The sequence below is a fragment of the Etheostoma spectabile genome, unplaced genomic scaffold (assembly GCF_008692095.1).
Source record: "Etheostoma spectabile isolate EspeVRDwgs_2016 unplaced genomic scaffold, UIUC_Espe_1.0 scaffold00005613, whole genome shotgun sequence".
NCBI classification, from domain to species: Eukaryota; Metazoa; Chordata; class Actinopteri; order Perciformes; family Percidae; genus Etheostoma; species Etheostoma spectabile.
The window spans coordinates 15,332-30,216 of NW_022603278.1; the positions used below are offsets into that span (position 1 = coordinate 15,332).

A 14,885-nucleotide genomic window follows, 5' to 3' on the forward strand; every position below is an offset into this window, starting at 1 on the left:
GTTCTTGAGTCTGTTGGTTTTTGGCGTACAGTGCTATAGCGCCTACCAGAGGGAGAAGCTGGAACAGGGTGAGACGGGCCTGCAGTGAAGTTTCCCTGACTGGAAGAGTACTGTATAGGTCTTAATGGAGGCAGGTTGCACCAATGATCTTTTCTGCAGTCCTAACTGTGTGTACATTTTTCGGTATCACTTTGTTGACTCCAGCACAGACCTACAAGCCTTTATCTTCAGGCTCCAATTCTTCACTGTGAACATCACACTCAGCGTCAGGCTTGGTGGCTGAGAATTGCTGAAAGCTCCAAAATCATGATCTCTATGTGTGCCATGCTTTATGTACACATTAGTTCATTTTTCTCTCTGGCAGCTGTCTGTACCAGTACATATGATCGTAGCCAGCACCCTTTGGTGTGCCAGCAGTTTCATTGTTGCTTTCTTCACCCTCGTCTTTCCACAGTATGCGGTCTGGGTGACATCACTGCCATTCATTTAACCTTTATTCATACATAATTAAATCATTACACTTGTGGTCCTAACAAAAGAAACACACAAACCTTTACATTACCACAGTTTTTGGATTTACTTGATTATCTTACTATCCATTCAACATGATAAACAATTACAGAGTAAGATCTGGAATACTGTTAACATTTGATTTTATTGTAAATTACCTAAATCCACAGCAAAAGACAATAATTTATCATCTGGGAGGCCTTGTTTTCTTTTATTTTTTTAAAGGTTATTTTTTCGGGCATTTTTAGGCCTTCATTCGACAGGACAGATGAAGACTGAAAGGGGAGAGAGAGAAAGGTAATGACATGCAGCACAGGGCAGGAGGTTGGAGCTGAACCTGGGCCCACTGCGTTGAGGTGCAAACCTCCACATTGGGCGCCCGCTCTACAGAATGAGCCATCCAGTGCACCCTGAGGACACCTTGTTTAATGATGGTAATATCCATGTTCTGTTGGACACTAGTCTATATCCCACGACTTTACACTTCAGGGATCTTTTTTAGGTGCCGCCCGAATTTAGTCTGATATCTTCTATTTTTTTTGATATCTTTCATTTCGGCCGAATGGCCGTCACCTTCTGCTTCCCTTGTGTTGGCGTTCTAACCCTCCGGGGATTTCTGAAGATTATGGTTACCTGGTCCTCAGATCTCTGCAGGTAAATCCAGACAGCTAGCTAGACTATCTGTCCAATCGGAGTTTTCCTGTTGCACAACTAAAACAACCTTTGAACGTGTTTCCACCAAACAAGTTCCTCCCAGAGGCACCCCAGATGATTGTGATTAGTTTAAAGGAATGCCATAATAACCAGAGTCAACTGGGTCTTGTATAGATACACATGTATGACAAGCTGCAGGTTGGAGTGTCACGCATTGTGTGATGTAATCCTCAAAGAGTCTATCCTGTCAGTGTAACTTTAATGGAAGTAAAGGTCCATCACTCAGTCCATCGCTCCGAGTCTGCATTGACAATGCTGCGGTTCAGTTGTGTTGCTTCTTAACATGAGCAATATTTAAAGATGCTGTGTTTGCTGGACTTACAGCTGTGAAGAGAATGATTGCAACCTGTTGGGAATTACCTCACAACCTGTCTATCCACCCTGGACCTTTCTATTTGGATGTGGTGTATATGGAGCTCTCCACAGTGCGCATGCTTGGAGCGCCGGAGACTATGACACTTGGCGAACATTGGCTGACTCCTTGAGTGTGTGTGTGGGTTGTGGTGTGTGTGTGTGTGTGTGTGTGTGTTTGTGTGTGTGTGTTTGTGTGTGTGTGGTGTGTGTGTGTGTGTGTTTGCGCGCTGTTTTGTCTCCCTCCCTCCCGTCTTTCCTATCTTTTAATTACTTCCCAATTTGTTTTGCCCTAATTGTTTGTCACTGTTTGTTTATTAAGTATATAAAAAATAAATAAAAACTTGATCACAAAAAGATGACCTTTATGTAAACCAAGTCAATGAAAGTTGTAACATTTTAAATTAAAATAAGAGCATGCTATTTATATACATTTTGGTAACTGAATTTTGTCATACTGTACATAAAAGGGCCCAGCCAATTTAATTTAATTTCTCAGCTTATATATATTTTTTTATTATATACAATTTTTGACCGGGCTTGGCTTCTGTTTCGGGGAAAGGGGGGCTTGGCGTTCTCCTTTACCTTGTTAAGGTAAGCTAGGTTAGCCTCCTTGTGTTCGTTTCTCAAATGTAGGCTACTTTCAAATTTGTGGTATGTTTCCCTGTAATAAACTGTCCACATGTTTTACCACCTTACACTGCAAGGCATTTGCTTTTATCTGACAGTCATAATCAAATAGGACTCTGACGCTTTCTTCTGACTTTGCCAGGCACGGACTATGTTGTTTGTTGTGTTCACTTTTACATGGAATATCTGAATTTCTGGGTTCCCTGTCGGAAACTATGCAAGTCTACGGGAAATGTCACGATCGGAAAGATACAACCTTATTCGCTCTGTGAAAGACATTGACAAAGACTAAGGACATTTACTCGATCATTTTAACCAAACAGATTTTTTTTTGGGCACCTATAGCACATTACGCATCACCACAAGCCTGTAAACAAGAGGCCTCAATGGAGAGAAGGGAGAGCACTGCAGCGCATGGGAGCGCTTTAAAACTCACAGAGAAAAGTAGAAAGAAAGTAGTTTGTGATGCATTCCATCTTTCCATCTTGCGGGGCATGTGCTTACTGTTGGTTGCAAAATTAAGTATTTGGGTCACATCTTAACAGATCAAATGTCAGATGATGAGGACATGTATAAGCAGCGTTGCATGTTATATATGCAGGAAGTTCTCCTGGTGTTCTGACACTGTCAAGATAAACCTCTTTAAAGCATATTGTACTGCTTTTTACACCGCCCCCCTGTGGGTCAAGTTCAAAAAGGCAAGCTTCAATAAGCTGCGGGTTGCTTTTAATGATTGTTTGTGCATTCTACTTAGGAAACCTAGGTGGTGTAGTGCAAGTGAATTATTCTGTCAAGCAGGAGTTATTGATTTCTCCGCTTTACTGAGGAATTTGATGTACAAATGTATTGGTCGCCTGAATTCTTCTTGTAACTCTGTCATTTTACATCTGATTGACCCGAGGTTCAGTGCTTTGCGACACCAGTCCCCCTCATGGGATTACTGGTATAGCTGTCTTATTTAATTGGTGTCTGTCTTGTGTACTTGTATCTTTTTTGTTGTTGATGTTGTTGTATTTTATGGACCGTGAGTCTAATAATAAAGGCTATCTATCTATCTATCTATCTATCTATCTATCTATCTATCGGCTCGTAAATTTAAATGAGAACCAAAGTCATACAAAAAATTACATTTATTTAAAAATTAAATTGTGGTCAGGGTGAATCGAAATTGCGATTTTAAAACAATTAATCGTGCCGGCCTAGTTTCCTGCTATGACAACCAGCCACGCTCGCCTCACGCATGAGGCGGTACTAATCTGCAATGGAAAAAGGAGGACGGGGCACCGCTGCCGAGCAGGTACCAATAATGGAAAAACGCCATAAATGTAACCGGAAGTGCCGAGGAGATGCAGACTCAGAGTAGTTTTTGTGACTAAGTAATGAAGCATGAAAAGTTGCTAAATTTAATACTTGAAGCTTGCTTTAAGGTATATACTTTGCCAATTATCCTTCAAAGTAATATGCATAATGCTATACAGAATTGTACTGTAGTTTAATTGATTAGTACCAACCCCTAGTTGAGTACAGTAGATGGCACTGTTTCCCTACTTTTGCAGAGAGACAAAGAAATCTGGGAATTCAGACAAACTCAATCTTGAACATGAAACATTTTCTTTAATGAAATTGCTACCTTGTTATGCTCAATGTGTGATTACCTTGCTTCCCTATGGTTTTTTTCTTAATGGTAATGAATAAAAACAAGGCAAAACTGAGTTCAGAACCAGACTGAGTGCCATTATTTATTAGAAGCTGGCTTTGAATAACCAGTGCATTGATTTACATATACATGTATACATGTATATTGGATTTTACCCCTGGGATTTTTAAAACCCCGTCGTTCCTCTGATATTCTGCCTCCTCCTCCTCTGCGGTTCCTGCAAGTCCTAGTAGATTGTGTCGGGTGAAATGTTTATTCACACTGCTGTGGTTGGTTTTCACAGACATCTTACAAGTGGACATAGTTCAGAGGTATGAGATTTCACAGACCTTTAATAAACTGGAAGGCTGCTGTGTCTGTGCAGAAGGAAACCCAAATTGATGAATGAAACAAATGAGCATGAATGTTTTCAATGAGTCAAAAAATAGTTTAGCTGTCAAATAAACCTGAAAACAAATCCAATTGCAGTTGCGAATTGAGTTTTTTGCAGACCCCTATAGGACATTGTTTAATTAACTATTGCTGGGTTTTTCTGTTCAAAACTTTAACTATATGCCTCTTGAAGGATTAAAAAAACATGATGGATTCTTCAGAAGAGGTATTTATCTTCACTCGAGTTTCTGCCACGAACACAGCCATACTGAGAAATACAGAGAGAGTTGTGTGGAGCTGATAGTCTGGCTTGAATGTAACATACATTTATTAATATCAAAAAGTTATGCACTAAAGCTTTAAAAGCCTTTTATCTATGATCGAAGTTGAACATGCTGCCGTGTTCTGTTACTGTCCACTGCTAGCTATAGTAGCTACATGCTACATACAACGCCAGGAAAACCTGGAATCTTGCCTGCCAATGTTGTTTATTTCTCCCAAATTTCAGGTCACATTACTGCTGAAACGTGTCCGGTTGTGTAGTATTTGGTTTAGAAGCGTATTTTCACGGTACAAAGTCCTGCTGTATACTTTGTTGCAGCCTGACACCGAATGTACTGAGACATCAACATGAGCAGAGATGCAAAAACGGTGACCAACTAGAGCAGACTGGGCTTTTTTGGAAGGGGGGCTTGAAAAGACAGGCGCTCCAACAGAGCTTCTAAGAAAGAGAGTGAATACAGGTCTAGCAGTATGAGGAAAAAGGTTTTTGGAACATAAAAGCATGTGAACATGTTGTAGTAGAAACACAAGTATTTGAGGTTACACCTTACGTACTAACATTTGATTAAAAAAACTGTGGGTAAATCGGGTAAATGGACCTTTTTAACAGTATGACCAAGACCAGCTTCAGTAATGGGTGAAAGGTGCGTCAGGTGAAAGTGTTGAATCCAATGTTATTGTGCAAAGGAATGCCCTCAGCTCCTCTGAACTCCTCTGCGATGTCATCGAATGTACGGCCTTTTGTCTCTGGGAGGCGAATCCAGGTGAAGGAGAAGGCGGCCAGAGCCACAGCCATGAAGAAGAGGTAGATGTACTCACCGCAGAGTTTCTGTGTGTGTGAGAGAGAGAGAGTCAGACAGGCGTATTATTTACATTGGGGTACTTAGTTTTCAGGATGGCTGCCATCTCTGCAGCACTATAGCAAATAGATGTTTCCCTGGTTCACTGTTAACTTAATTACTATTATTTCAACCTGATGTTAAAGGAGGTTAGCAATACATTTATACATATTTCACTTCTCAGATTTATGTCTGTTTTACAGTATACAGTATGCGTTTTTATATAACTCATTGAACAGATTTATAGCACCTATTTAACAGTTGCGCCTCTAAGGTGTAAGGGAACTTGCAAGAGCAAGGAAGAAATCCCCCTCTAAAGTGTCCCCTGACGTTTAACTCCCTCATGCTGTACATCATACAGGCCAACAGTAAAAACCCACCAGTAAAGGAGGGAAGAGGAGCGCCAGAACAAATTTCCCTCCCCAGTTGAGCATGCTGGTGAAGGCCATAGCGATGGGTCGGCCAGGCTGGTCGAACAGCTCGGCAGCGATGAACCATGAGATGGGGCCCGGGCCCAGCTCGTAGGCTGAAATCAGGCAGAAAACCAGCAGGACCTGCAGGCTCCGCAGCTCTGGGACCAGGTGCTGCACGATGGATAGACAAGTTTCTTTAAGTGTTGGATGTAGAGAAGTCATTGTCAGTTTTAGGGTTTAATTTATATTTAAATGTGTCAACGAAAATACTGTTGGTACTAAGCCGCCTACACATGATCTGTGGCAAAACCGCGAGGTAAGGCGCAGAGCAAAGAGACAAAGCAGGAACTGTCAGGAATTTGTTGCGCCCATGGTTGCGCCTTGAAAGGTCAGTGGTAACCGGGTCAAAGTTAGTCCCGCATTGCCGGACCTATCTCCAGGTCAAAGTTGAAATAATTTGAATTTTTAGCGCAGCGCACAGCGGCAATTCCAGCGGTGCGGGACCCCCTAGGGTAGCGTTTAAGCGTTTACGCCTAGTTGGGCGTCACCGCTTTCCACGTATGAAATCAATGGAACGGCCAGCGCAGAGTGGATTATTTGTAGGCCGCTTTAGTGTTCCCTTTCACTTAAATCAAATCTCATGTAAGCTCTCAAAAATGTGTGTTATGTTCAACCAAGGGTGACTAAAGTTAAAAATCATAATCCTTAATGTCATTTTTGTCTCAGTGGGTGCCAGTTTTTTTTCTCCAAAACATTAGATATCTTTTGCATAATTTACGCAATATTGATATAAAATTTTGCAAATGAGGAAAATAAATCCCACTAAGAGGATCTTACCAGGACAGAATCCACTATGGTCATAAGTAAGTTGCACACTGCTATAGAGATGAAACCAGTCAGGAGCAATCTCCTCCTTCCTGCCTTTTCCATCAGGAAGAACTTGGAAGGAAAAAAAAATCAACAGTGGTGACTCTGCTCTTTTTTTTTCTTTTTTTTAAAACAAAAATGCAACATTATCCTGTTGTGGCTTAAGCTGTTAACTGTTGATGAGGAAATGGTGACGAGTATGATAATTTTGTTTATCAAATCCTTATTAGCCAATATTATAATAATAATAATAATAATAAAAAACTTTATTTATATAGTACTTTTCAAAACAAAGTTACAAAGTGCTTTACGAGACAAAATAGCAAATAAAAAATGATAAAAACAGTTTTAAAGTTATGCGTTATTAAGCAAGGAGCTACAAAACTGTAAAATAAAACAACACAAAACTATGTTATATAAAGGCATTCTCTATTATTGTTTATTTTACAGTATAGATTTTAACAGATAAAAGTGAATCTGGGCCACAACCTCTGTGAAAGCATACTTCTAAAGAACATTTTCAGAGAAATCTAAAAGAAGATAAGGAGGTTCCCAGTCTGTTCCGGAGATATGATATTGTGTTTAATAATATTGTTACTCAACTAGGGAGCTGGAATGTGAAGGTTTCCACTGGGTGTTGTACTCACTGCCACCAGAGTGAATATCACGTTGACTGCCCCCACGCCCAGAGTCAGGTATTTGGCCTGATCAAACTTGGCCTGGAACATTCTGGTGGAATAATTAATGATCTGGAAGAAAAGAGCAGACATTTCTTTGAGCTTTGTGGGTTACTGGGACGTCTCTGTGTGTTTTTAGGGGCGGGGGTATTCAGTCCTGACACACTGCCCCAGAATCTGAGTAGCGCTGAGCCTGAATAATGTATTGAACAAATACTACAACACGGCAAGTGAAGCATTCATAAAACGGCTGTAGCAAGCCATGCAAAAAGATTGAACCATACTTTCTCTCTCTTATATTACCAAAAAGGCAATATCATAAGCGGACCCAAGCAGATTCAGCAGATTTTAATGGACAGTTTTATTGAAGTTAAGTTTTTTTTTTTAAATCTGCAGAAAATTCAGCAAAATTCTGCTTCCAAAGATTCCATTTGGCCCTGGTCATTAGTTATTAGCCTTCAAATTCATGTCAAAAACGTTTTACCAGTAAGATCTTGGCCTCATGACTTTTGCCAGAACAACCTTCTCAGACAAAGTGCATTTTAAGACTGACCGCGTTAAATCCGGACAGCTGGCTGCCCAAGTTGATGATGAGGACGATAATGATGGGCTGCTTGTATCTGCGCTTCTTGAAGAACTGGTGGATGGTGACACCGCTCTGAGAGTGGGCGGCCTCTTCCTTCATCTCTTCCAGCTCAGAAAACACCTTGTCCGAGCTGCCTCTCAGCCTCAGCAGGGCTGCAGAGTTAAAACATCTTTTTTTTTAAAGGGGGTCTATTCTATATTGTTTTCAGATTCATACTTCATACCAATTATGACTCTAAATATAAATAATGCATGATTCTGCTGCACTGCTAGCAAAGCACGGACACGTTTGTGAAAGGACTGCCAGGTAAACGTAACACTGACGATGAAGCTACGGCAAACTCCACCACTGCTAAAGCAAAGACAAGACCAGTTCTTAAAAGTTTTTAAAAGTCTGAATTTAGACTTTAAATCCAGAACACGTGGCCCTAATCCTCATCCGTAGATGTCTCTAAGATATTACATTGGGGGAAATAAGTATTTGACCCCTTGCTGATTTTGCAGGTTTGCCCACTTACAAAGAATGCAACGATCTATAATTTTAATCATATGTACATTCTAACAGTGAAAGACAGAATCCGAAAGAAAATCACGTCATATGAATTTATTAAAATTGATAACCATCTGATGAGGAAAAACAAGTATTTGACCCCCTGGACAAACAGCATGTTAATATTTTGTAGAAAAGCCATTATTGGCCAGCACAGATGTCAACCGGTTTTTATAGTTGGTGACAAGGTTTGTGCACATTTCGGCAGGGATGTTGGCCCACTCATCCCTGCAGACAGCCTCCAAATCATTCAGGTTCCGAGGTTGTCGCCTGGCAACTCGAATTTTAAGCTCCCTCCAAAGATTTTCAATTGGATTCAGGTCTGGAGACTGGCTAGGCCACTCCAGAACCTTGATGTGCTTCTTCTTCAGCCCCTCTTTTGTTGCTTTGGCGGTGTGCTTAGGGTCGTTGTCGTGCTGAAACACCCATCCTCGACCCATCTTCAGCTCTCTCACTGAGGGAAGGAGATGTTGGTCCAGAATTCCACGATACATGGCCCCGTCCATCCTCCCCTCAATACGATGGAGTTGTCCCGTCCCCTTGGCTGAAAAGCACCCCCAAAGCATGATGTTGCCACCACCATGCTTGACGGTGGGGATGGTGTTCTTTGGGTTGTACTCGGTGTTCTTTGCCCTCCAAACACGACGAGTTGAGTTGAGGCCAAAAAGTTCTATTTTGGTCTCATCTGACCACATCACCTTCTTCCAGGCCTCTTCTGAGTCGTCCAGGTGGTGAATGGCGAACTTCATGCGGGCCTGTATGTTTCTTCTTGAGCAGGGGACCTTGCGTGTGCTGCAGGATTTCAATCCATGACGGCGTAGTGTGTTACCAACCGTTTCTTTTGTAACTGTGGTCCAGCTGCCTTCAGTTGATTCATCAGTTCCCCCCTTGTGGTTTTGGGATGATTCCTCACCGTTCGCATGATCAGGGACACCCACGATGCGAGATCTTGTGTGGAGGCCCAGACCGAGGGAGGTTGGCGGTGGTGTGGTGCTTCTGTTCTCCATTTCCTGATAACTGCACCGACAGTTGATCTTTTCTCTCCAAGTTGCTTTCCGATTCTCTTGTAGCCCATCCCAGCCTTGTGCAGATCTACATCTTGTCCCTGATGTCCGTAGAAAGCTCTTTGGTCTTGCCCATGGTGTGTGGGATGTTGGATGCTGGTTGTTTGGGTGTTGACAGGTGTCTTTTATACAGGTACCGAGGTGAGGCAGGTGTATTTGATGTAGATAATTGGTTGGTGATTGGGGCTGTGTCTTAAAGAAAGTCTAACTGGCTTGTAGGAGCCAGAATACTTGCTGTTTGGTAGGGGGTCATATACTTGTTTTTCCTCATCAGATGGTTATCAATTTTTATAAATTCATATGATGTGATTTTCTGGAATTTTCTTTGGGATTCTGTCTTTCACTGTTAGAATGTACATATGATTAAAATTTTAGATCGTTGCATTCTTTGTAAGTGGACAAACCTACAAAATCAGCAAGGGGTCAAATACTTATTTCCCCCACTGTATATACACCCTTAAAGCTTAATGACTAAAGTGGGCCCCACCTGCCTCTGCTTTGCTCTCCTCTCCCTGGTTAATGAGCAGGTAGCGAGGGCTCTCGGGGCAGAAAGGCAGCACCAGGTACTGGGTCAGGGCCGGAATGACCGACAGGGACAACATCAGGGCCCAGTACTGCTCCGTACCCAACACTGTCTCCAGACCAGCCACCTGCAGCAAAACACATACAAGAGGAACCTTGTTTTTACTTTGAGTGAAGCCGATTTGTAAAACAAAGCAGGACTTGGCAAGACTTGTGATAACATATCTGTTGTATATTTCTATGCAACAAATATGTATCTTATCTGTAAAGATTTTCACAATAAATCTGCAACACAAAACACCATCACCACAAATCTGTCCTTAATTTCTGGTGTTGGGTAAGATTGGCACTTCACTACTGTATACACAGGTTTGTTTATGATGTCTCAAAAAGAAGGAAAACACTGACTACATCACAAATTCATTCAGTAGACAAAAATACATTTGAGATACGCAAATGTAGCTAATCCAACCTTGCCAAGACCAGTGAATGTAGACCCTCAAGTATGCAAGGCTAAACTCTTCAATAAGAAAAGAAAATGGGACGTAACTTGGGCAACACAAGTCAAAGGTGTGAACTTAATAAATAACAGAATTCCTTTAAATGGCTGTTCTGTATCAGACTTGCGCTTTATCTACCATATCCTGGTTAGGGCTGGGTACTAAATTCAATACTTTTTAAGCACCGACCAAATTGCCTCTTCAGTATTTAGTATTGTCATTCAATATCCAATTTCAAGATAAAGGAGTAAATCTCTTCCGCGTCAGTGAGCCAATTTTTCTGCTGAGATCTAATATGCGGGAAAAACTCTACGTTATGCACAGAGACGGGGCTCATGTAGTAGAAAAATAAATAAAAAGATGTAATGTACTTTTGTTTTGTGAAATTGGTATCGAAAAAAGTCAATGAGAATTCTTTTAACTGGCTGTTTCCCCGACACCCTGTTTCCCCTACTCCCTCAAAGAGGCAAGAGTAAATCCACTACTCAAAAAAACAACACTTTAGTGGCTGGCCACTCAACGGAAAGAGTCCTCCTTGCTGTTAGTGAGCAGCTTCACATTGCTAGAGCAACCTCACTCCCTTCCGTCGTCATCCTTCTGGACCTTTCTGCTGCCTTTGACACAGTGAACCACCAGATCTTTATTTCAACACTCCAGGATCTGGGTGTCTCAGGCTCTGCGCTCTCTTTGCTCACATCTTACCTAGCAAATCGAACCTACCGGGTGGCCTGGTGAGGATCTACCTCAGAAACGTGTTCACTCAAAACTGGGGTTCCTCAGGGATCAGTCCTGGGTGCCCTCCTCTTCTATCTGTACACCATCTGCCTCGGGTCAGTCATTCATCCTCACGGCTTTACTTATCACAGCTACGCAGATGACACCCAACTAATTCTCTCCTTTCCGGAGTCTGAAACTCAAGTAACAGCACGTATCTCGGCCTGTCTGACATTTCTTCTTGGATGTCCACACACCATCTGAAATTCAACCTTGACAAGACTGAAATTCTTTTCCAGGGAAGGGCTCTCCTATTCAAGAACTGACTATAGCAATTGAAAACTCTGTGGTAGCCCACACCCAGACTGCTAGAAACCTGGGTGTCACACTTGATAACTAACTCTCCTTCTTTGCCAACATAGCTGCAACTACCCGATCGTGTAGATACATGCTACGTAACATCAGAAGGATACGTCCCCAGGCTTAAGTCATCTCATGTCTAGACTACTGCTACTCCCTCCTGATTGACCTGCCTGCATGTGCCATACAGTAGCTGACTACACCTTGGATATATATATCTATATATATCTATATAGATATATATAGATATATATCTATAGATATTTTGAAACTGCACTTTCAAATGTCTTTTTGTCCAAAAAAAAAAGCCTCTAAAGCTAATGTACTTGCACTTTATTTATTGTCTGGAGATTATTTTAGGTTTGAAAGCACTTAATTGGAAGTCGCTTTGGATAAAAGCGTCAGCTGAATGACATGTAACGTGATAGCCCTAATCCTGGTAGACGGAAGCATAACGAGAGTAAAGAAGAGAGAAACTGAAGATTTTCAGCACTGTCCTCACCATTCCCAGCAGGATGCCGGAGGCAAAGGACACCTGGTTGAGGTGGCGAAGGCCCCCCTCAGTTTGTGGGGACACTTCCTGGATGTAGAGCGGATTAAAACTCTCATCACTAGGCCGCAGAAGAGACCGAACACCAAGCGTCCCAGGATGAGAACCTCAAGGACTTGCTGGATTTGGAGGCGGACATCAGACACGCTCCCACCACAGACAGACAGTTCACTATTAGGATGGAGTTACGTCTGGAGGGGGAAGATGAGAGAAATTAAAAGACAAAAACCTGATGGGAATGATCGGGAATTAAAAAAACTGTTTCTGCCTTTATTACCTCCATAAGAATCTGCCAGGTATTTGACTCCCACGAGCCCAACAAAGCTCCAAAGTCTTTAATGCTGACAGAGAGCGACCACAGGAGGGTCAGGCTGTGATCTGGCATCGACTGGTTGTGCCTGGCTCTCCAGGTGTGGTTGAAAAACTCTTCGATGATCTAAACGGTTGTAAAAGAGACTATCAACAGGACAGGGAGTGGGAAACCCCTGTAAAATCTGTGTGTGGACAAATGACAATTTCATTGACTTGCATTAAGTTGGGTACAAGCTTTTTTTCCTAAAAGTAAAAGACATTTTAAATGCTTATATATAATATTTTAAAACTACTGTTGTGATGTACTTGACCAATCAAATACAGTTTTTTACAGATATTATTTCACTAAGTAATCCAGACGAAATGTTGTGGATGATGTGAGGAATGTAAAAAAGAAAAAAAAAGAAAAAAAGAGGCCAAATGTAGATCTGCCTCACTTGAACACATGTATTGCAGTCTACCCGTGAAATGGCAAAACCCTGCCAGACCTGGAGCTGAGCCGGAGAGTTTCAGCAGATTGTTAAGTTTATTCAGTGTTTTATTGCGGCTGTGAGATATTTGTTTATAACAGTCTCACGGTTTTCCAGCAGATTTTGGTTGTCTTATACTGAGCCAGGACTTTGCTGTCCACTATCTCTCTACTAAAGCTCTACTGCATGAGAAAGTTTGACCATTGTCTTGGACAATCTGTGGTCTTTCTACAAATAACATTTTTTTTAATCCTTATTTCAATAAAGTGGTTTGTGTTGCTTTGTTGGATTTCTGTCTGTATGGCTGCTGGTGAACTGTATATTAACAAAGCTTATTCTGAAGCTAAAGTACCTAATAATAGAGGAATCTGAAGTAGGTCTGGGCAGTAATTTTGATATATCAATGTATGAGACTAGATATCGTCTTAAAGTCTGGATATTATAAAATGACCCGATATGAAGATATGTCTTTTCCTCGTTTAAAGTCTGCATTACAGTAAGTGATGCCATTTTCTGAACTAACCAGACTGTTCTAGCTGTTCTATTATTTACCACTTAGTCATTATATCCAGTTACTAGTGATTATTTTTTAAAGATCTCATTGTGTAATATTTTTGCGAAAGCTCCAATAGTCAATGGAGGAATTTGGTCAAAAAAAAATATCAATTTTGATTTTCCTCGCCCAGTTCTAATCTGAAAACGTGAAACTAAACTAGAAGTATTAATATGAATGAACATAATGTGATCATATCTTCCCCGCCCTCAGTCCGCTGTGTGTCCTGCTCGCCTTGGCCGGAGCGTTACGTTGCCGTGTGGTAGCCAATCTGCAGCGAGCCGAGCACCGCTGCCAGGATGGAGGTCAGGAGCGTGGCTGTCAGATGGCTCTGCAACAGTGTTGAGTTATTGACACATTATTATTTCTTTAACCTTTTTATAACTTATCTTAAACAGTAACTGGTAACCTGTATTTTAAACATTGAATACTTTGAGCCATTATCCTTTCTATCAAGCAGATTCAGAATTCATCTTGTTCAAGTTTATTTATTTATTTATTTTATTTATTTATTTATTCATCAGGAAATGCACATTGATGAACATGCACAACAGTACATGTAAATGTGCCAGATTGTAGCCCAAGGGCTAATTTCCATCTGCAGTCCAATATGTTGGAGTTTACACAAAAGACATAGGATAGTAACATTTAGTATACAAAAAAAGAAACATCAAGAAAAGAAGAAAAAAGAAAAAACAAGACAATTCATTAGTAGAAAAATAGAAATACAGTTAGCGTTGGTTACACGTTTGGTTCGCTCTAAGCCACAGCTTTACCTGGCTCTTAAAGGAGGCCAAAGTGGGACGCTCCCTTATAGCTGGAGGAAGTGTGTTCCCTAATGCACTGCCTTTCATAGATAATGCATTCTGTGAAGGAGGTTTTTCTGAAAGAAACCTCACAGTCCCTGTTTACCACCGCCCTGGTGATCCGGTTTTGTCTATATTTAATAAAACTCCAGCAATGGAGGTGGCGCCAGACCCCATGAAGTATTTTATAAATTAAACACAAAGAGGAAAATTTACAATAATTATCAAAACTCAGTAAGTATATTTCTCTGAGATATTGCAATGATGATAGATTTGGACCGTGCTGCCATTGTTTATCCCCACCATGGCATTTGACATCCTCAATGCCATGAAATGAACATTTTGTGCAGCTAAAATGTGCTTAATCTGAGTTGTACATGGCTGGGGAAAACCCTGACCAACTTCCAGCCAAATTTGAGATTTGCTCTACAAGTCAGTGGTGGCCTAGAGCCCATTCAATCCCATTTCCAAATTTTTCCATATCGAGGCACCAATCACAACCCTTGAGGCGGATTTACACGGCGATGATAGCACGGCGACTGCGAGCAGCTTTTTGTTTACATTCAACATGACGGGCACCTGAGCGC

At 41.4% G+C, this 14,885-nt stretch overlaps 1 pseudogene; it reads right to left on the reverse strand.

Annotated features, from left to right (window-relative positions):
• Nucleotides 1-3,985: 3,985 nt before the first annotated feature.
• LOC116677664 (solute carrier family 2, facilitated glucose transporter member 1-like) lies at nt 3,986-13,823 on the reverse strand (annotated as a pseudogene).
• Nucleotides 13,824-14,885: the final 1,062 nt, after the last annotated feature.